The 23850-nt window shown below is 46.3% G+C and overlaps 1 long non-coding RNA gene across 1 annotated transcript; it reads left to right on the top strand.

The window, feature by feature from the left end:
* Positions 1-14751: 14751 nt before the first annotated feature.
* On the top strand, positions 14752-23850 carry LOC122225508. Its single transcript, XR_006205216.1, has 3 exons — positions 14752-14984; positions 20798-21117; positions 23738-23850. It is a non-coding gene; the product is annotated as an uncharacterized LOC122225508 (long non-coding RNA).

Here is a 23850-nt window from a genome sequence, read left to right as displayed (position 1 = left end):
CCTTCCTGCCTGATTGAATTGGAATATTGATCACCTACCCAAGGCACTCTTGGTTCTCAGGCCTTTAGACTCAGACTGAATTATACCACTGGCTTTCCTGGGTCTCCAGCTTGCAAATGGAAGATCATGGAACTTCTCCATCTCCATAATTGTGTGAGCCAATTCCTTACACAAATCTCTTCCCATACATCCATCCTATGGGTTTTGCTTCTCTGGCGAACCCTATTATGTCTGCTCAAATAGGTTGCTTAGGAAAAGCACCTGAATATGGTAGTCCCTGAGTTCTTGCATGTTCAGGACTGGTTTTCAATAGCCTTGGTATTTGAAGGGTATCTCAGCTGAATAACTTTCTTCTTTATCTTTAAAGTCTAATCATTCTACTGGGCCTAGGAGGCAGCTTCCGGTGATCCTCTCCTCCTGGTATGGGTGCCTTTGTTTAGTCCTGCCCCCTCAAGTGTAGGCTGGCATAGTGCCTCACTTGTAACAAATAGAGTATGGCAAAAATGATGAGATGTCACTTCCAAGATTAGGCTATGGACAGACTCTGGCTTCCATTTTCCTCACCCTCTCTTGCTTGCACCCTCTGACGGAATCCAGCTGTTATGTCGTGAGCAGAGGCCCACTTGGCAAGGAACTGATCTCGCTTACCAGCAGCCAATGAAGACCTTCCACATGCCAGAAACCATGTGAGGTCCTCCATCCCCCACATCCAGAATTACCACATCCTCCTAATTCTCCCTCCCAACTATCCCTCAAATTCATCTCCTTTCCTCCATGTCTACCACCTTGGTTAATCTTTTGGAGTCCATTCAGTTACTCAAGCCAAAAACACGGGAACTTCATTACTCATTTCTTTCCCTCCCGACCACAGTCAATCAGCAAATCCTGCTGACTCTTCTTTCAAAATATCCCATTCCATCAACTTCCCTTTATTTCCACTGCTATCATTCTGGTCCAGACCCACCATCATCTCTCACTGGGTGCCCTCTTGCTACGAGGTATATTCTCCTCTTCCTGAAAGGTAAATCAAAACATTGCACCCACATATATGAAACCCTTCAATGGCTTCTCGTCGTACCTAGAATATTCACACCCCTCACATGGCCTGCCAGCCTTTAGATCACCTTGCCCCTGCCCTTTTCTTTTCTTTTTGTTTCTTTTAATGTTTATTTATTTTTGACAGAGAGAGAGAGACAGAGCATGAGCGGGCGAGGGACAGAGACAGAGGGAGACACAGAATCCAAAGCATGATCCAGACTCTGAGCTGTCAGCACAGAGCCTGACACGGGGCTCGAACTCACAGACCGCGAGATCGTGACCTGAACCGAAGTCAGATGCTCAACCGACTGAGCCACCCAGGCGCCCCTGCCCCTCCTCTCCCCTTTTCTTAGATCTTATCTAGTCCTGTCTCAGCAGCTCCCTGTGCTCCAGCAAAACCTGATTTGTTTCTGTTTCTCAAACAAGCCAAGTTCTTCTCAACTTAAAGCCTTTGTCCTTTCTTTTCCCATATCCTGGAAGGCCCTCCTTCCGACTCGTTCCTTCTCCCACTGAAGATCATATGAAGTGGAGTTCTTCCATAATTCTCTCAGCATCATACTCCGTTCATTACCATCATAATCCATCTCATAGTCTATAATTTTTTCATGTGCATGGACTTTGCTGTATGTTCTCTGCAATAAGGCAGGGTCACGGTTGCTATGGGTGCACACAGGAAGGCACTGAGGCCATCTCTTGAGGAGACACAAAGCTGCCAGGAGTAAGAGGGGCCATCTAGTTTGAGATCCAAAGGATCGTGTGACAAAAGAGGAGGTGGGACGGGTAAGAGGGGACTGTTTTGGCTGAGTGAACAGTGGATAGAGAGGATGGGGACGATATGGCACTTTCAGATGGTTTCCTGTGGCTAGGGTCACAGTTAGAGGCCAAGAGCAGACAGGAGGCTGGACACAACGGGCGGCACGTACAGGACACCTATACGTGAGAACGGTGGTATTTAGAACTTACTCCTTTGACACACCAGTCCCTCTGATAGGGGATTTATGCTACATAAACACTCAAGCATCTATGCAATAATGTCTGCACGTTCATTGAAGCCCTGTTTCCGTGGGCAAAAATGGAAAACAATTTAAATAGCCGGTAGAAGTTTATCCAAAAAAGAGAATACCGCACAGCCCTTCAGAAGAATGTGGATGCTCTAAATGTGCTGATTCTGGGCTTATCTGTCCAAGATAAACTGACGATTGAGAAAACAAAACCAGGGGCACCTGGGTGGCTCAGTCGGTTCAGTGTCTCTTGATTTCAGCTCAGGTCATGATCCCAGGGTTGTGGGAATGACCCCGGTGTCAGGCTCTGTGCTGAGTGTGGAGCCTACTTGGGATTCTCTCTACCCACCCCCCCCACCGCCTTCTCCCTCTGCCCCTCTCCCTTGCTCTCTAAAATTTAAATACATATATTTAAATAAAGATAAATAAATATATATTTAATAAATATATTTACTTAAATATATATTTAAATATATATTTAAATAAATATATTTATTTACTTAAATATACATTTAAATATATATTTAAATAAATATATTTATTTACTTAAATATATATTTAAATATACATTTAAATATTTAAATAAATTTAAATAAATATACAAATAAATTCTATTTAAATAAATATTTTAATAAATATATATTTATATAAATAAATATATTTAATATTTAAATAAATAAATGTATTTATTTATATATATTTATAAATATATATTTATATTTAAATATATATAAATTTAAATAAATATATAAATATATTTAAACAAATATATATTTAAATAAGTATATATAAATGTATTTAAATAAATATACATAAATATATTTTTAAAAAGGAAAAAAAAAAAAAACATGGCACCCAACAGCGTATAGAGAACAATTTCATTTTAAATAAATATATATGCTTGTAGATACACAGAGTATCTCTGGGAGAAAACAAAACAAAACAAAAAAACAGTTTCAGTGGTTGTCCCTGGAATTAAGGGGAAGTATATGACTTGGAGACACATGGGAGAGACACTTGGTCTACATTATACACCCTTTTGTACCTTTTGCAAATACAAAATACAAATTAAATCATAACTCTTTAAAAGAGCATCGGTACTAAAAAGTGAGGAAAAGGCTTTGACCTTCAGAATTTTCTTGATCATCAGTTGGCACACTCACTACCTCTCTCTTGTTTTCTCTTGTTATTTTATTCTAAAAAAAAGAAGCAGAGTGAGGCTCCAAGGCAGGGGAGCTGGGAAGTTACTTGGATTGGTCACTTCTTTTTTATTATTTTTTTAATGTTTATTTTTGAGGGAGAGACAGAGTGTAAGTAGGCCAGGGGCAGAGATTGAGAAACACAGAATCCGAAGCAGGCTCCAGGCTCCGAGCTGTCAGCACAGAGCCCAACACAAGGCTCGAACTCAAGAACATTGAGATCATGACCTCGTGAAGGCTGAACCGACTGAGCCACCCAGGGGCCCTTGGATTGGCCACTTCTACCTGCATTCACTATTGTCTCCTCCAAGTGTGGCATAGACAACTTGTTCTTAAACCCGTTAAAGATTTGGCTTCTCTGAGACTCCTCTGGAGCTGGGGAAGTGGTCAGGTGTCTCTGCTCCAAACGGCACTCACAGAAGACAGTAGGAATGGAAATGTCCCCACGGCCATCCAATCACATGGGTCTTTCTCATTTCTTATGGTGTCTGTGCCCCTAGATCTTGCTGCCAGAGTATTCAGCAGTAGGGTAATATGCATGACAGCTTTTAAAGCCTTTGTGTTTACAGAAAAAGTTGTAGGTTCATCTTGAGCTAAATTCTCACCTCCGCATTCTCAGCTCGCTTGTGCAGATGGCATTTCAGGGACAGCTATTTCGGTGACAGCTATGCGCTGACTGGCTGGGCCTTCTCATGGCTGAGCCGAATCACAAGGGTCAGTGATGGTACCAGATGGACCTTCACCTTCTCGTGTTGATTCAGCATTTATAACTTGTTAAAAAAAAAAATAGGATGTGGAACTCCCTCCCCCACCCCTTCTTTCTCATTTTTATTTCCTCACCCATTTTATTACTCCCCAACCAGAATTCTCACAAGGGCAAAAACAATTGAAACGTGTGAATCACATGTCAACAGCAGCCCTGATGTTTGTGCAGGAAGCAGCCACAACAATGAGCAAAGGAAGGGAGAGGGCTGTGGGGGCAGGCGGTGCCAGGCGTTAAAGTGGGCGTCCCAGACGCCTGTGAAACCAGCCCTGAGACAGAGAAAATGCTGCCAAGAAACAAGATCCCTAGGTGAATGGAAAAGGCAGACCTCTAGGATTTGATGGTACAGAATGTATCATAATCGCTCAGGTAACAAATTGTATGTGTTAAGCTTTGTGTGAGCCACTGATGATATATACAAGTAAATTAACTAAAGGAGCTTACGGCTCAGCACGGAAGATAACATTTTGCCCGCGATGAGGACTGGGGGTACCGAGGAGGTAGGCTCATCCCCTGGGGACCATCGCACTAAGGTCCTGGCCCCCGTTCTCTGCTTTCCTGCTGCCTGTGAGTAACGCGCTCCGCACTAACATGTGGAAAGCCTCAAGGTTCTTCTTCCATGTGCCATCATGAGAAGCCCCCAGGCTCTAAAAATCATGGAGATCTGAGGCGGAATCCCAGCCCTGCCGCGTCACCCTGGGCAGGCTTCTGAGTTTGTTTCCACATTTCTAGAAAGGGGCTATTATGCAGCTCACATGGTTGCTTTAGTGACTAAAATAACATGTTGTTTTGCACTAGTTTTCAGACTTAGCACGAAATAGGTGCTTCAGTCCCCCAGATCACTCAGGACTATGCATATTCATCAGATATTTGTAATTTGCTAATTAGAAGGAATAATTGAATCTATTTCCGTACACTCATCTAAATGACAGATGAGTACAATATCACAGATGCTTTGTAGCTGCAAGAGATATGTCAGTGTTCTGGCTTCAACCATAGTTTCCATTCTTCCCTAATGGTTTCCATTAATGAACCAAATTATCAGAAAATTGCCCTTCCCTCTCATTCCTTCATATGTCTCAGAGCAAGGTCAGCAACTCTGCTTTAATATGTCAGCACAGTATCAACGCTTGAAGGTTCTGATTGGTTTGTAGGTACAATAAAGTACGTTACAAGGTAGTAGGAACAAACGCGTCACCACAAGGGATCAGGCTGTACCCTAGATGAAGCGGTGTTCTTTTCAGACAGTTCTAGAATGAAACACAGTGAGGAGAACAAGGTCATGATTTCACCGAACTGGGGGGCCTGCCTCAGAGCCCAGGCTCTGCAGGAAAGGGGGAGAAAACATGCGTGGGTAAGGAATTCTAGCCCATTGTGCACCCCCCACACCAACCTTCTAATGACAGTTTTCTCCCAGACAGATGAGGTAACAGACTGTCACCTCTGCTAACAGAAAATGGCTTTGCAGTAAGCGGTATACACGTAGCTCTGATAGGTTTTCTATCGGGACCAGAATGTTTTCTGAAGCTGTCTTAACAACACAGTAGATATATATGACTTCTCCTTCACCCGGCCTCATTACCATCTAGCTCCTTGCTCAAACATCCTCCTGAAACCTTCCTCTGGCTGGTGGTTTCCATCCTGATTTTTCTCAACAGGTAAAATGTTGTGCAGGCCCTCTTTTAAAGTATTCTTTAGCTGATCTGTGATGCAACCCAGAAAAAAAAAAAAAAAGTTTTATTGGAGAAGAAAGTCAGGGAAAACATATTGAGAAGGGTACTCTCTTTCTTGGGCAGGAAGAGGGCTAGAGGTTCCCAGTTTCTCGGATATTGGGAATTCCCAGTTTCTTGGAAGAGTAATTCCCAGTTTCTTGGATATTGGGAATAAGTGATCTTTAGCTATACTAAATTAAAAAAAAAAAAACACAATGAAAACTTTCTAAAAATATTTTGGAAGAGCAAAGAAAAAGTTTAAAAAGCATAAGAAAAAATAATACATTAATCCCACTAAATCGTAAACATAGTCAAGGTCACAAAGAGAAACCAAGACCCAAATTCCCAAAACCTCAGGGTTTTGGTTTTTGTTTTTTGGTTTTGCTTGTGGTTTAAATCAGCCGACTCTTCTCCCTTCCAGAGGGTCCCTTTCTCAGAGGCCCCAGCAGCCCACTTAGCAGAGGTCAAACCCATCAACAAAGGTCAAGGCTGGTGGCCCCCCCTGCCACAAAATTCCAAAACTCGCTTGTCAAAAATCTCCAGCGCAGATTAGATAATAGCGTGTTTCATAATTAAAAAAAAAAAAAAAAGGCAAGACTAACCATGTAGGTAAGTAAGATCCATTCCTATTTCTCAAGAATCGAAGTTATCTGAAAATGAGAGCTCACAGAACGCTTTTGCTGAACTGCACGGTGATAAATGATGTCCAGGCTCAGCGCTATTCTACAGGGCTTTATGACTCCCCCAAGAATCACATGGTTGGGTTGGTCTGTGTGGTGTGGATGTTAGCAAGGCCTTTGAAACTTTTTTGAAATTAAGTGGTTCATTTAGGCCATATTAATCAACTTAATTAGGAGTTCCCATTTCCCAATCATTGCGGGGGGGGTGGGGTTGGTGAGTGGGTTCTACAAGAAAAAGCGTCGACTGACCTTCTTTTGTGATCACAAAACCTTTCACTGGGTCCGTCCAGCCAGCATCCACACAACAGATCTTTATTGACGCCTGTGTTTCGTGCTGGGAGCTTCTGCGGTTCTTGCGATTCTTCCATTCACCCCACGCCTCCCCTGACCCCTCGGTTTCTAATCACTTTCCTGTCTAGTCATTTGTGACAGAAATCGTGAAATAAAGGCTTGCCCTGCTCCCCCCGCCCCCCGAACTTCTCAGAGGTTCGCGAAGCTACCCAGAGCCGCTTAGGGCTGAGATGTTTCCACAAACGCGCCCCTTCTGAGAAGAAATATTAGGGGCTTTAAGTGAAACAAAGTATTCATTTATGCCCTGTTTCTGAAAAGTCTTGTGTTTTACGGGGAGTTCATGCTGGGAACCAGAGGCAGACATCACCTCATTTGATTGTCACGTGAGTTTCGCACACTCAGCCTCCAGTACCTGCTCCCCGACCTGCTGCTGAGAGCCTCTCCCAGACTTGAGACTGATGTTCCAACATCTGTCAAGTGCTTTTTCAAAAATAAACTTACCAGAGAATCTCACTTTCCCCTTCATCGTTCCTCAAACTAGGAAAAAGAATTCATTACGCATGAAATCTGAAATAATAGGATTACTTTCTAAGCAATTAAATACTTAGCCATTTTAACCCTCCAGATGGGAAACACAGCCAAACGCCTCTTTCACATAGAACAATAGTTTAACAAGGCGATGTCAACGTCTTTTGACGAAAACCCCTTAACAGAGTTTTTAAAGGGCTCTTTATTTGCAAACACTAAGGGTCACCTGTATAAATGGTCACAGAACTGCAAACTTTGTCTCAACTTCTTTTTTTTTTTTTTAACCCACTAAAAGTGTCTAGAGTCTAACAGCAGGAAGTGTTTTCTTCCCTTCAGTGATATCACTGTTTTTCTTTTTTGTTGTTGTTCCTTTGAAATCCTGGCCTCCCTAAAAATAATAATAATAATAAAAATGTATCTCCGTTTATCTCCACTGGGCCTGCCAGTGAACGCACGGCACTTGTCAGCACATGCGGGCTGCACTCTGCGTCTCTGGGCCCTCATACTTGTTGACCTTGAGAAACTGGTCAAGGCATTTTAAGGCATTTGAAAAACGTAAAGTCTCAGGGCACCTGGGTGGCTAAGTGGGTTAAGCGTCCGACTCTTGATTTCAGCTTAGGTCATGATCTCAGCGTTCATGGGATCGAGCCCCGCAGCGGGCTCTGTGCTGATAGCACTGCTTGGGATTCTGTCTCTCCCCCTCTCTCTCTGCCCCCTTCTCTCTCTCTCTTTCTCTCTCTCTCTCTCCAGGGAAAATCACTAACAATGATGAGTATGGAAAGAGCAATCGCTCTTACATTACAGCCAAACTCCTGGTCCCTGAGGCCGGAAGAAGAACTGGGGTGGGGGCAGCCAGAGGGAGCAGTTTGCTTGGCGAGGCTGGACCCCTCCTCCAGGAAAATCGCCTTCTGCACGTTATCTATATTTAGCGGCTACCAGACTATTTCGCCAATAAACAGTAACTCTTAACCCCATTTGATAATGATTTTTATTGACAGGCACGTCTCTGAATCTGGCCTGAATCCGCCCCTGGCACCGGGGCTTAGAACAATCTGGAAAGGTCCTGTTCGGGGACCTCAGAGGGCCTGATATTATTTAAGCCATCTCTCCTGACTTTTGTGTGAACTCTTCATAAAGGCTCATAACACTCCTGCAAAGGTGGTTTCCTCTGATTTCCAAAGACAGCAAAAGTTTCTCTAGCATCGCACAAGGAAGGCCCCTGGGGCTCTGCGGAAGGTTCGAATTGGACAAGGCTAATTCCTAGTTTTTAAATCCTGCTAGCAGACCTCCCTCCCTCCCTTTAGGCCAATAAGTCATATTAACCCAGGGATTGATGTTGCTGTTCCCATCTCATCATAAAGGTCACTTTCAGGAATGGGAAAAGGACACATTTGCATATATTGCTAGAAGTCCATTGTCCTGCGAACACTGCCTCCAGCCACACAAAGGCTTCCCCACCCAGCCGAGTCACAGGGGACTTCAGAATTCTTATCTGTCTCAATGGTCCTGAATATATGGCCCATGTCACCGCATAAAAATATGACTGTCAGCTCAGGACAGGTTTGGTTACTATAAATGCCACAGGAAGGGTGTGTGTGTGTGTGTGTGTGTGCGTGTGTGTGTGTGTGTGCGTGTCTGTGTGTGTGTGTGTGTGTGTTTCATCAGAGCTATTAGTCACCACACACGATCAGTTTTTTTGTCCTACGACTCTCTCTCTAACTCCTAATTTTAGAGACAGGAGGACTTGGGCGGGCGTAAATGTGTGTAAACAGCGCAAACGTGGGTACTGATTGCTGTGAACCGCAGGGTTCGGTTGGTCTGGTGTTTTAGCAGCTTATCCTTCTTGACAGAAAACAACCGACAGACGAGAAGATAAACGTCACTGGAAAACGCCACCGACTTGGGTCTCTTTTCAGCTTTAGCCGTGATGAATCGAAGCGTCTCGGTCCTTCCCCCCCGAAGGCCGGCCGGCTGGACACTGAGTGTATTCATCTTGCCTTCAAGCGTGTCTCCCTCAGCGTCTTTTCTAACATCTACTTCCTACCAGTCTCCAGGCCCTGCTTTATAACCTTCGGATTTGGGAAAGAACTGGGTTGGCTGCTTGATTGGAAACTTTTCTCCATGAATGCTTTTTATATGGTTTTGGCAGGCACATAGAATACCAGCAGAGAGAGAAATCCCGCTTGGCAAGAGAAAATAAAACCGTAACAGAACTGTAATGGCCCTGAGTGGTGTTTTACATGTTATGCTTGCTCGAGATTTATGTTAAAATCAACCTTGCAAAGAGGTTTTTAAAAAGTCTATCCGGCGGCCAAAGTTTAAACAGCTCTCTCTCTACTATCCGGGGACGGACGGTCCGTGTCGCAAGCTAAGCGACTGGTGCAAACTGGCATTTCCCCGCCGTCTGAGCCCTTACGAGCCCCATCTATGTCACCAAGCAAGGTTTCACTTACCTCGCGAATGGCTGACCCCTCCCTCTTACCTCTCTCTCCTTCCTTCTCCTTTCCCTCTTATTCTCCGTTCTTTCTGTCCAAACTTAGGAGGGACCCGAGGGAAAGGACACGAATTAATCCAAGGTCACTGCAAGTCACGTTTTCACGGAAAGAGCGCGTCTGGAAATGCTCTTGCTTCGCCGCCAAGCCCTCCCCCTGAAACATCTCTGCCAGGCCCAAGGTTGTGGTCGGTGTTCACACCGACACCACTAACCGCTCTGGTTCCTTCCTGAGTTGGCTAGTTGTCACTACTCCGCACACACGGCCTCCCCAGAGGGGCACGCCACTGCCAGGCCAGTCCTGACCCAGGGCAGGGGGTGGGGGGGGAGGGCCAGGGCCTCGCCAGCTCCTCGCACCCCTACCTCCACCATCCGGGACCTCTTCCACTCCGGGAAGAGGGAACACCTCTGTGTAGGTGACCCTAAGCAGTATTTATATCTCCCTTCGCGGGCTAATGAATTTATCCGGCAACTTCGACTCTGTCGGTCGCTGCCTCTGACAAACGTTGAAGAAAAATCACTCTCCACACGCGAAGCTCCTTCCTGTGGCTTAGAGTATACTGAGAACGAGGCCTGTGTCTCTCACAAGAGGCTGGCCTAACAACAAGCCAGGAGTGTTTTCTTCCTTTCTTTCTTTTCTCTTTTTAATGTATTCATAATGGAGAGAGGCCACCTGCTTCCAAGAAGGAGCTGAGGCAGTGGAACAAGGCAGGCAAATGATGAGTTCTCGTGCTGACGCGGGATCTCAGATGCCCACTAGTGACAAAGGGCTACCGGCCACCCAGGGAAAACGCAAAAGGGCGGGCCTCAATAACCACCTTCAAGGAGGAGGGAGGTTGCCCCACTGTTTTCCCTTCTGAGTGAGGACAGAAGAGAAAGGAAGAAACCGAGGGAGTAACGTTAAGAGAGAAGACAGACTTGCCAGGAACGCGGGGCCAGGTCTGAGGCTGCATCACCTCCCTCGGGAGCCTCGCCAGGGGACTTACCCGTCCCCATCAGAAGGGCCAGATGAGCACCCCGCCCCCCAGGCAGGCTTCTGTCCGGGAGCTCCGAATCCCTGCATGGGCTAGGCATTCTTGCGCGTTTGTTTGACTTTACAGCAGTTTGTATTTGCGCTAACAGTTTATATACAAAAAGCGATGGCCACCCCTGCCCTCGCTCACGCCAGCTGCGTGCTCTTTCCAGCTCTCTGAACAAGGAATAAAGCCCACAGGGCCTTCTGGGGCGGGTGGGGGGGAGGGGAGGCAGGGTCTTCACACAATATGCTGCACATGAGACCCTCGAGTGGGGATTTCCTAGAGAAATCCTGAGAATGTGGCAGGTTTGCAGAGGAAGCCTGTGCCCTTTGAGGACAGATTAAAAATGCAGTGGGGCCGAGGGCAGCGTTTGTCCTCTTGGTTGGAATGACCCCCGTCCCAGGCCAGGAACCCAGCCCCAGGGGCTCCCACCATGCCAAGGTGTCCGCGGGCCCCTGAGCCGAACTCCACACAGGACCTCCCCGCCAGGGCCCCGGGAGGAGTCTTGGGTGGCCATACTCCTACTTTTACAAGATGCCCGCTGACAGCCACATTTCCAGGTGTTCAGTAAACTCCAAATCACTGTGCCAATGTTAATTTGTCTTCCGATGGGATGACTAGTATGACCGAATAGAACTAGCCTTGTCACACAACAGCGGGGATCCCCTGGGGATGGGGCCAGGACAGAAAGAAAGGCATCCAATCTGGAAGGCTACGTAGCCTCAGAAATAGACTTAGGGTATCAGGAACATCCCGAGGAAACAGACTTGAAGGGTGAACACCAGGCTAGCTGCCAAAGGGATCAAAGATTTCTGGGAGATCTAGGAGCCCAGAAAATGAGCGCTGGTTGGTACACATGTCGAAGGTGGCTCAGGGTCCCTGCCTTTTCCCTCACATACTTATCAGAGTCTTTTTCTAAAACACTGATCTCATCCCTTTACTACCCTGTTACAAACAAAGTCTTTCCCACCTCCCTTCAGCCCCTTGCCTGTGAGATAAAATTCAATCCCCTTCACCATGCATTCTAGAACCTTCCCCAGTTGTTCATGGACCCCTCTGATTACATGTGCTGCAGTTCTCAAAAGGGACCCTATGTTCTAGCCATGCTCTACCCAGGGCCTAACTACCCGAACAGGCGTGGCTTAGGTCCACTTTTTAGCTTTGTGAGCAGGAACTCTGTAACCAGAAAGGTCTTTCTTTCCCTTGTCTCTCCATCTGTCCAGTTCTACCCATTCTTCTCAGCTTTGCCCGACTGTTCCACACGTTTCCCCCTTCCCTGCCATGGTACCCTCAGAACCTAACCAAAGTACCTGCACATGGCTAGTACTTGATAAGTACTTCTGAATAAGCGAAGGGCTCTGATGGGCACCGAGTGGGCAAAGTCAGAGCCCCAGTCCTGCTGAGACGCACTCGGCCTCACATCTCATAGTCTGGGGCTGGATGCGTCACTAGCTTTCTTGGAAATTTCTTTCTTCCTAGGCGCCCCTGGAGAGAAGATGTGCAGCAATGCATTCTTTGAAGAATGGCTGGGGGCATGTTTGGATGGGGGAGTAAGTCCCGTCAATTAGAAAATGTATTAAAAATCTCAAGATCCATTTGTTCATTCTTTCACTCAACACATAATTCTTGACCTTGTGGTAGACCCTGGGCTGCAAAGATGTGGAAACTTCTTCCCACTCTTCATTCCTGCCACTGAAGCTTGGGTTAAGAGGAGAAGGCAGCCGGGCTCCACACTGACAGTACAGAGCCTGCTCGGGATTCTCTCTCTCTCTCCCTCACTCTCTGCCCCTTCAGCACTTTCTCTTTCCTTCTCTCTCTCTCTCTCTCTCTCTCTCAAAATAAATAAACTTCAAAATTTGTATTTAAAAATAAATACAATAAATTGTTATTTTATTATTTAAATAAATTATTATTTTAAATAAATTGTTTAAAAAAAAATGGGGCACCCGGGTGGCCCAGTCGGTTAAGCAGTCAACTCTTGATTTCAGCTCATGATCTCACAGTTTGTGAGTTTGAGCCCCGTGCTGGACTCTGCACGGAGGGCTCTCCTCTCTCTCTCTCTCTCTCTCTCTCTCTCTCTCTCAAAATAAATAAATAAATAAACTTTAAAAAAAATTATAAAAGAGGAGAAGGCAGGAAAAACCCAACAAGCACAGTAAGGACGGATGTGCACCAGATACCGCGGGTGCCAGAGCAAGGACCCCCGTTCAGCCTTGAGAAGGGCAGGGGCTCCCGTACGAAGCTGGTCACTTGAGGAAGCAGCATGGCAGAGCAGTGGCTCTCACACAACTCACACAACTCACATGACTGAGTGTGAATCTATGTGACCAGAGCAGGAGGGGGGCCCCCTGGAGGCCTGGAGGCCTGGAGGGTGGGCTAAAAAAGCCTCGCATAACCCACCACGAGAACCAACACTAAAAAGATGGGCAGTCCCATGGTCCGGGTGTGGGTGAGGATATGGAGGCCTCTGACCTAGCAGAGGTCATGGCAGATGGGCCAGCCGCTGTGGGAAACGGTTTGCAATATTCTTGTAAAGTCACACACACAGTGCAACAGTTCCACTCCTGGGGATTTACCTGTGAGAAACGAGAGACACGGGCTCACACAAAGAATGTTCCTAACAGGTTTATTCAGAAGAGTGAAAAACTGGAAATAACCCAGTCGTCCATCAACCGTAAATAAATACCCTAATCGAAGTATGCCCACACAAGGCGATACGAGCCGACCTTTAAGCAGAGCACACATCTGATACACACAACATCAAGGACGAATATAAAAAGCATTACAAGTGAAAAGAAGCCGGGTTCAAAAGACTACATTCTCTACGATTTCTTTTATATGAAATTCTTTTTAAAAGGCAAAACTACAATGACACGAAACAGATCAATAGTTTCCAGGGACTGGAGACAAGGGAAGGGCGTTCTAGCCAAGGGACGTGAGCAAATCATTCTATGTTCTAATTGTGGTGATGGTGGTTCCCCAGGTAACACGTTTTGTCAAAAGCCGCTGAACTATACACATAACATCAGTGAGTTTTATTGTATGTAAATTACACTCCAATAAAGCTGATTGCAAAAAAAAGAAAAGAAAAAGACAAAAGAAAGGAAAGGAAAGGAAAGGAAAGGAAGGGAAGGGAAGGGAAGGGAAGGGAAGGGAAGGGAAGGGAAGGGAAGGGAAGGGAAGGGAAGAAAAGGAAGAAAAGGAAGGAAAGGAAAGGAAAGGAAAGGAAAGGAAAGGAAAGGAAAGGAAAGGAAGGAGAGGAGAGGAGAGGAGAGGAGAGGAGAGGAGAGGAGAGGAGAGGAGAGAAGAGAGGAGAGGAGAGGAAGGAAAGGAAAGGAAAAGAAAGGAAGGAAAGAAAGGAAAAGAAAGGAAGGAAAGGAAAGGAAAGAGAAAAGAAAAGAAAAAGAAGAGAAAAAAGAAAGAAAAGGAAAAGAAAAGAAAAAAGAAAGAAAAGGAAAAGAAAAAAGAAAAGAAAAGAAAGACGAGCTTGTGTGTTACACAAAGGGGATAGACTATCTGGAAAGCACAGGGAAGGAGTCCATGGAAAATGGCCTAAGCAGGGCAGGTGACAAGACAAGATTTGTGCTCTAGGAAGACGGTCTGTCAGCAGCGGGGCCGCTGGGCTCATGCCCAGCTCTGGGGCTGTCTGAAGGAGACACAGTAGGCAGTCCTCTTGATTAGGAAGAAAGTACGCCCTGTGGCTCATATGACACGCAGACCTTAAGTCACCTCCCATCTTGTGCCATCTAAACAACTATCTCATGGATACTGTGCCTTCTTTGGTACATCTTACATTTTCCAAATTATTTATGGTAATTTTGATTATTTTTCATAAACAAAAAAGTTCTTTTCTTTTACAACAAAAGTATTACTAAAAAGGAAGGTAGCATCTAATTTCAAAAGAATTTTAAGAAACAGGACTAGGTCCTTCACTCTGCATCTGGTCAATGTAGCTCCAGAAAATCACTCCCGGGACGTCTATGATGGCACAATTCAGCAGCACCCACGGCGCTGGTAGGTGACTTGCGGTCGTCATGTAACTTGCCCATATGAACTTGTCTTCTGGCCCTCCGCTGGCACACGGGCCCTCAGGTGCTGAAGGCTGAACAACTGTAGTCATGTGGGGAGTGGGGAGGGGGAGTAAGATCGGAGAAAGAACGAAAACCCAAGAAACAGAAGATGGGGTCTCTGGAAAATAACCGTCAAGGCAAACCAAAGAGACACATTGGGTTGGAGGCATACAAGTCAGAGGTGGTGACCGAGAGGTGAGTCAACACTGGACAACTTCCCCCACCCAAGTCTGGAGAACCCAAAGGTCCCTACAGACCTGAGGGTCAAAGGCAGGTTCGCAGTCAGGGCCACGGTAGATCCCGCTGGAGGACCCGGGTTTGGGCAAACCCCCAACTCAAGGGTGAAACCTTTTATACACTTCCTGCTGGTGGAAGAAGATGGCACATTTGCTACGGGATAGCAACCTACCATAGGAGGCAGATCCTGACATCCAACCTGTTATTTAGATTCATTCATCCCGCTGATGCTTGCTGCTGTAGCCTGAGTGTTTGTGTTCCCCCAAAATCCGTATGATGGAATCTAAACCCCAATGTGATGGTATTAGGAGGTGGGGCCCTTGCATGGTGATTAGGTCCTAAGGGTAGAGGCCTTGTGAATGGGATTAGTGCCCTTACAAAAGAGACCCCCAAGGGATTCTTCATCCCTTCTGCCATGTGAGGACCCAGCGAGAGGGCAGCCGTCTAAGAACCAGGAAGCATCTATGTTCTCACCAGACACTTGATCTGCCAACGCCTTGATCTTGGACGTGCCAGCCTCCAGAACTGTGAGAAATTTCTGTCCTTGACAAGCCACCCAGTCTACGGCATTATGTCACAGCAGCCCAAACTGACCAGGACACTTGCGGAACACCTACCCCACTCAGGGTCTATGCCAGGTGCCGCAGAGAAGGAACCAGAAAAATAAGTTCTTGTCTTCAGGTAGCAGCTTTATAGCGTGACTTGAATGCTGCCTTGGAAAAAGTAGTTCATCGTTTACAAAACATTGGAGCGTACTTGAATGGTCCAGTTAGCAGCTGAGGTGACACATTTATACAGAAGCCTGGATCGTACCAGGTCTTGGAGTTGAGAAATGATTCGATTAATGGGATGTCCGACGTAGGACTGGGTAAGCGGTGTGAGTGTTGCTGCTGGAGCTTTCTATTCCCTTCCCCCTTGCCTGTAACTCAGCATTTCTCTCAGTACATGACAGGGTTCCCTGCAAAGGTAACCTGTCAGTTAATAAGACAGCGATAAAAAAATCTTCCCAGACCATGGGGAGCCTGTCTGGCTCAGGCCATGATCTCACGGTTTGTATGTTCGAGCCCCACATGGGGTTCTGAACGGACAGCGTGGAGCCCGCTTGGGATTCTCTCTCTCCTCCTCTCTCTGCTCCTCCCCCGCTCTCTTTCTCGCGCACGCACGCGCTCTCTCAAAAAAAAAAAAAATCTCTCCAGATTTCGATTTAATCTTCAGCTCTTCTCGCTCTGGCCCACTCTGATGGTCATGTATCAGTGATGCTAGTGGTCTCAGCCTTGACCTTAAGAATCAGTGCGAATCAACAGTGTCACCGGTGCCTCCAGAGAAATCTGGAGGTTTTTAGAGAAGTGGTATTTAATCGGGTTTCAGGTGTTTTTATTAGATCAGGTGAAATCCTCTTTTCGTGCACGCTCAAGGGGACCACGTACCCTCTCCGTCATGGCTCTAACCGTAGCTGAAATTCTACATCTCTGTGTGTGGGTATTTAATGTCTCACACCCAACAGACTGTAAGAGTCACGAGGGTGGGCACCACGTCTCGGAATTTTTTTCCCCCGGGACCTAAGATAGCACCTGGAACATAGTAAGGGCTCTACAGAGAGGTGACACGGTGTGAAGGGGCGGGGGAGGGGGAGGTGTGGAGGGAGGCGGGACAGGAAACCAGGCACACGTGGACGAGCCTGTTCTGTGGCAGTGGCGGTCTCCTCTGTGCTAGTTTGTTCTGTGTCAACGGAGCGAAGCTGAAACTGTTCCCCCCAGTTCCCTTCCCAGCATGGTTCCAAGCGAGATCTGGCCGGGAGGAACCCCCGCTGGGTCCGGAAGGCAGAGGCCGAGTGGCACTCACACCCCCCTGAAGGTCAGAGTGGGACACCAGGAGGCACCGCAGCCCCTGCCTCGTCCGAGGGGGGCAGCACCTGGCCCACAGCCCCGGCAGCTCCCGCGGGGTCTCCTGCTTCAGCTTCTCTGGGGCTGGGACTAAGGTGGGCACACAGCCCCCAGGCGAAGGTCGGCCGCGACTCGAGGTTGGGGTTCACGAGAGGAAACGCAGGTTCCAGTTTGTCCCGTGGGTTCCAGTTTGTTCTCACTCTCTCCCATGGGCATCCAGGTTTTCTTCCCAGATGCCAGCCCTGCTGACCTTCAGGATGGCCCCAGGCTCAGAGGCAGCAGTAGCAGGCGATCCTGTAATCCCTTCGCTAAATCCTTCCCTGCAAATCACTCTAGTGTTGCCTCGTGTCTGAGAGCTCACGGGTACACCGATCGGAGCGGCTCGAGTCTCTTCCTGTCAGGGGCGGTTTCTCTTAGGAGTTAAGGGCTTCCATTACCGAGACCACAATCGTTGACAACGTCAGTACCAATGACTGTGTGCCAAGCTGATGATTACGTACATCACACAGCTGAGGCAAGGACTGGGGCCGAGATCTGCCTGCCTCGAATACCCATGTTCCTTTTAGATGCCACGCTTTCTTTTGTATTAGTAAGATTTCAGGGTTTTTTTGTTTTTGGTTTTATTTATTTTTGAGAGAGAGAGAGTGGGGGAGGAGCGGGGCGGGGGGAGGCGGGGGGAGGACAGAGGATCCCAAGCAGGCTCCGAGCTGTCAGCACAGAGCCCGATGCGGGGCTCAAACCCACAAACCGTGAGATCATGACCTGAGCTGAAGTCGGATGTTCAACCGACTGAGCCACCCGGGCGCCCCCTTTAGGTTTCTTTCTTTTTTTTTTTTAATTATTTTTTTAATGTTTATTTATTTTGGAGAGACACACACACAGAGTGTGAGTGGGGGAGGGGCAGAGAGAGAGGGAGACACAGAATCCGAAGCAGGCTCCGGGCTCCGAGCTGTCAGCCCAGAGCCCGATGCAGGGGCTCGAACTCACATGAGATCTGACCTGAGCCGAAGTCAGACGCTTAAGGCGCCCCATAGGTTTCATTTTTAAGTTAGAGTTTTGTCTCGCTAAGTTTCCCCCAAGTGCTGTGGTAGCCTGGTGTTTCATGTGAGCAGAAAAAACAAAATGGAGGGCTATATTTAAGTAAATAGAGCTGCTCAGGGACACCAGCAGCTGCTTCTTCAGGAATAAAAGGATCGATATTCTGTGTGCATGTGATTCTTAAAGTGTGAGATGTCATGAAGATGTCATGAATTGAGGAACCCGTCAAGTTGATTTTCCAGAAGTGAATTCACAGAAGTCTTCAAGGACTGGGGACACCTGAGTCCATCATGGCTCCTCACTAGACAGCTCGTGACCTCCCCCACCACAGTCTCCTTGGGAACAGCAGCCATGTCAACTTTATATTGCTTCTCCAACATCCAACACGGCACCTGGCAAACAGTGGGTGCCCAATAAATGCTTGCTCTTGAGCAGATGGGTTGTGAGCGAGCGCCTTTATCCCGCTCCGCATTTCGTTCCACAAGCATACTATTTCCTCAGCTCTTCATTGTTCTGTCGGCCTCTGGGAATATTTTGGCCTATTTTTAGTGTGGCAAGTCTTACTTCCCCATTAACTGATCAAATGGTGATACACCGAGCAGCCAAGGCCACATTTGGGAAGTCTTTATGACAAAGAAATGAGTTGGGTCTGCCTTATCTGACTCATAACGTGTTCACCATGAGCAAAACCCCAAATTTCATGAAATGATGTAATCAAAGCAGATTTTCAAATAGATTTTACTTCCCATAAAAGACTCCTGTGACAAGCACTCCTTTTCGTACATGGGAATCTACATGGCTTCAAAATACCCTCAACTTTGAAGGGAAACTTTTGTACAGTCAAATGACAAATGCTTTTTTTTTGCGAGATGTCACTATTATTCCAGTCTTAGGGGGTAGGCCCGGGAATGAACGCTGTTTGTCAGAGAGCAATCTGTCTCCCAAGTGACACATGGTTTCTTTGACAGACTCTGTCATCTGGCTGCCAGTGACAGGTTTGTTAAGGAAGTTAAACTGTGACTTTCCATGCTTCCTTGCCATTAGGAATCTGACAGTGAATTTGCTAATTTATTTTCCATATAAAACATTTATCTGCTCTTTACGAACCGCGGACTTCATTTCTTTCAGGCTGGCCTCTTTGGGGGATTAACAAACTGACAGTGATTTTCGGTACAGTGTTTCCACCTGCCAAGGTCTTGTTATGCTCAGAGAACTTAACACATCATGAAACTACCCGGCTCTTTTCACCTCTGTGATTGCTCAAAAGCAGTAAGTGGTGTTCCTACATTTAGCAAATATTTATTAGGAACATTTATTAGCAAGGCACCAGAGAGGACTCAAGAGAAGCGTATGAGTCTCTGCCCTGCTCATGAAGAGGAACGTAGTTCCGGAGCAGCGTGCAGTGAAACGTGTAGGTAGTGCTTGGAAATCCCAAGACCGGAAAGAGCAGGTGCGGCCTGAGTGACTGGGGAAGGCACCTTGGAAGGGGTGTATCAGATTTTCCTAAGTCCTGGGGAGCTGCAAGGTATCAGAGACCAGTAGGGACCCATGAGGAGGAGGAGGAGCCACCCAAAACAGTGCATTTCATACAATTTTAAATTCAGGAGTGATGGCCTTGGGAATAAACCCGGCAACTAACAGGGTGCAACGTGATCTAAAAATAAATTAGCGGCCGCGATCCAACTGACGGTAAAGGTCATAAAGTGACTTCAGTTCACACTTCTCTGAATTCCTCGGTTTCAGCCCTCTTATCTTTACTCCATTCTTAATATTCTTTGGAAGGAGAACTTGTCAGGGGCCTGAAGTGATTCTAGGCCCAAACTTGGAGTTAGGCCAAATGGGGCCAACCCCGGTCCCACGGTTAGCAGCTTGAGAGTGATAAGCTGTGTAAGGCTCAGCTTCCTGATACTTAAAATGTGGGTAATGAGGGGGCGCCTGGGTGGCTCAGTTGGTTAAGTGCCCAACTCTTGATTTTGGCATCAGGTCATGATCTCCCGGTTGCGGGATCGGGCCCCGTGTCTCTCCCTCTCTCTGCCCCTCCCCAGCTTGCTCATGCTCTGGCTCTCTCAGAATAAATAAACTTTAAAAACTGTGGGCAACGGGGCCCCTGGGTGGCTCAGTCGGTTGAGCGTCCGACTTCGGCTCAGGTCGTGATCTCACGGCACGTGTGTTCGAGCCCCGCGTCGGGCTCTGGGCTGACAGCTCGGAGCCTGGAGCCTGCTTCCGATTCTGTGTCTCCCTCTCTCTCGGTGATGCACCTGCTCCCCTGCTTGCAGCCTGTCTTTCTCTCTCCCTCAAAAATAAATAAAGATTAAAAAAAATTTTTTTTAACGCGGGTAATGATAGCATAACTAGCCAGAGTGCTCGGAAGATTAAATAAAATCACGTTATGTAGAATCCTTAGCACAGAGCTCTACATAGGCTGAAAACATGGCAGCCGTGATGACACGGTTTGAGTCCTCTGGTTTAGCAGTAGTGTTCGTGACAGGAAGATGTTTCTTCCAGTGCGGGCATGCGACAGGCATGCAAGACATGTTTGCTGAATGACTGACTGAATTAATTAAACAAGGGTCCCGCCACATCATTTAAAAGCTGCTACTAGGGGCGCCTGGGTGGCTCAGTCGGTTGAGCGCCGACTTCGGCTCAGGTCACGATCTTGCGGTCCATGAGTTCGAGCCCCGCGTCGGGCCCCTGTGCTGACAGCTCAGAGCCCGGAGCCTGTTTCAGATTCTGTGTCTCCCTCTCTCTCTGACCCTCCCCCATTCATGCTCTGTCTCTCTCTGTCTCAAAAATAAATAAAAACGTTAAAAGCTGCTACTAAATCAATACGGCATTCATTTTCTCTTCCAGTGATTCTCGAGCTTTATCGTTCTGAAGAAAACCTGTGACAGAAACTGCTCTTCTCTACTTGACCTCAGAGAAGATGAGCGAGTAGCTCTGGTTCCGGTCTTCCTCGAACGCTGCCAAGAACTGCCGGTGAGGCCTTCCGTAAACGCGCAAAGCTAAAAATGTGCTCAGGAAAGCACAACGGCTATTTTGCCAGAACAAACAGTGGCTGCGGAATTCAAACACGAAGAATTAGGAGCTGTCGCCCTTTTTCCTCCGGCAGGATCTGTCTGGGGCTTTCCAAGAAGGGGAGTCTCTCTCCCTCCGAGTAGGAGCAACAGCAGGTAAATTTTTAAAAATGCAAACCATAAACGTGTTTAAGACAAATTTGCTTTCTTGCAAAGGATGATGCATCACCCAGCAGAGGGTACAGTTTCTGACTCTCCTTCTGAAAAAAAAGAGCTTTGTAAGTTGCTTTTTATACGTGAATGTTGAGAGTTTCAAAGAGGCATTTCAAGCCCTGGGCATGCTGTCACCTCATTGGCGCAGTTTGGGAAGAAAAGTATCCGTAAAGATGTCAAAAGAAGGGAGATGGTGGGGTGCCTGGGTGGCTCAGTCAGTTGAGCGTCTGTCTTCGGCTCGGGTCTGATCTCGTCGTTCGTGAGTTCGAGCCCCGCGTCAGGCTCCGTGCTGACAGCTCAGAGCCTGGAGCCTGCTTCGGATTCTGTGTCTCCTTCTCTCTCTGATCCTCCCCCACTCATACTCTGTATCTCTCTCTCAAATAAAACATTAAAAAAAAAAAAAAAGAAGGAAGATGGAAGGCCAAGGGATAAATAGATTATATAGCACAGAGTATCAGAGTATGAGGGAGACAGAGACAGAGAGAAAGAGAACACGAACATTGGCAGTAAACCTATCCCAGGACTGATTCCTTGGCATTCTGGATACCACGTGGGTCAAACAAACTTCCCGGTTTAAGGGATAGCCTGTTTTCTGAGTCTATTGTGCTGTGGCCAATTTTGGAGCGTCCATTGGAAGTAAAATATACCTTGTTCCAGCTCACTTGTATTTTTTGAACTTTGCCTCAGCAAGCAAAGTTCAACCCTTTAGATGGGTTCTACATAACCCATTGGCAGTGGTAGAGATTTGATAAAAGTTGATAGTCTCCAAGAGAAACAAGAGGCTTCTACTTCCAGCCACTTTTCTGGAAAGGAAGAGTAGTTGGGCAAACATTAACGGCAACCATCAGGTCCACAGGGCCATGACTGCCCCGCACCTCCCAGGAGCAGGCCCTACTCTGGAAATGTTCTATTTTCCTGACTTCTTTTCCTACTTAGATTTGTTCTCTGCACATTTGCAGCAAAGAAACTTTCAAGATGGCCAAAGACACATATTCTCCGACATGCAAGAGGAAGGAGTGAGGGACTGACTACCTTCTAATCAGGCCGCTTCTCTCTACCTAATGCGTGTGTTACCTCCATGAATGAGTTTTAAAGGATTCAGTGTGTGTGTGTGTGTGTGTGTGTGTGTGTGCGCTAAAATGCCTGACTTTAAGGTATACAATCAGAGATTACACCTGAGATTAGGGAAAAACAACTCGAATGTACATGGTATTTCCACCTCAGAAAACCTTTATAATTAGGGGACAACAGTCATGTGCAGTCCCCAGAGGCTGTCTGGCAGACTACCTAGTAAGATTACAAAAAATTTTTCTTTTCCCTTTTGGGAAAGTACAGGAAGAGAAAAGTAAAGACTAAGTCTGAGTTAACAACATAATTTACCTTTTAGGGTTATTCATGTTGGCCTGGATGAAATATCACTTCTATTCTTTGCTTTAAAATGTTATTACAGCTAAAAACATTAAAAAAAAAAATAGAGATGCCTATGCCGGTTTCTGTTAAAATATGTGTAAGTTACTATTTTTCAAGAAAAACATAAAGCCTACATAAGCTGACTTTAGTTACATGATTCTATTTGCAGCTCTGAATTCCACGATAGAAGATGGCAGAAATGTATTCCCTATTCTACCCAAGCTTGAGCTTGACTTGTTAGAGGTGAGGAAATTCACCCCTAATTAATGTCAAATGATCAGCTTCAATTAGTTTTGATAAATAATACTGTATAATTAAATTACCACCAAGTCATCTGGCAGTCCTGCAAAATCATCTACAATGTGAAACTATTTTTTTAAATGTAGCCCGCAAAACATTTCAAGGTCAACCACAGACTTAGGAGAATATTTGAGTCAGCCATGAAAAACGAGGGTCTTCGTGTATAACATACAGAGAGCATTCAAATTCATAAAAGAAACCTTGATGCTGATAGATAAATGGGCAGAGAATATTAACCACAATTCACATATAAGAGGAGAGATGAATTCCCAAACATACAAAAAAAATATGTCCTCACTTACAATCAAAGAAATACACATTAGAGCACCTCCTCGCCTGCCATGATTTTTATACCTACCTGCCCAAGTAACATCTCTTGAAAGTAACAACATCCACTGCTAACTAAGGTGAAAGAGACTGGTTCTCTTCCTCATTGCTACAAAGATTATCCACCATTGCAACTCCCTCAGAAAGCAAAATGGCTGGGTATAGAAAGAATCATAAAGACTTTTTTCTTCTCTAGAAATTGAATAATAAAGGAGTAAAGGTAGGGGCGTGGTAGCCTTCATCGTTATGTTACAGCAACTGAGAACACTTGGGGGCAGGACCACCTCCCTGTGTCTGCCCCCCCCCCCCATCAGACTCATACCTCAGTTTTCAGTCCGTAAAATGACATTATGAAAAATCCACCTTCTAGGGCTTCTGGATAAGCCTTAAGTGAAATCCTACATACTTAAAGTGCCTAGCGTAGTTCCTGGCACAGAGTAAGTGCTTAATAAGTGGCAGACTGCATTATCATTACCAATTAAAGAGCAAAAAATAACATGGAAACAACTTAATTTTTCATTTGCAGATGCATGGCTTAATACATGGCGGTAAATCAGTAAAACGATTTGCACAACCATTTTCTTAGGATGAAGTCTACTGGAATCATGAGGTGTGTATACAATAACATATTGAGTAAAG

This window comes from Panthera leo, chromosome B4 (genome assembly GCF_018350215.1).
Source record: "Panthera leo isolate Ple1 chromosome B4, P.leo_Ple1_pat1.1, whole genome shotgun sequence".
NCBI lineage: Eukaryota > Metazoa > Chordata > Mammalia > Carnivora > Felidae > Panthera > Panthera leo.
This window is presented reverse-complemented; position numbering and strand designations above follow the sequence as displayed.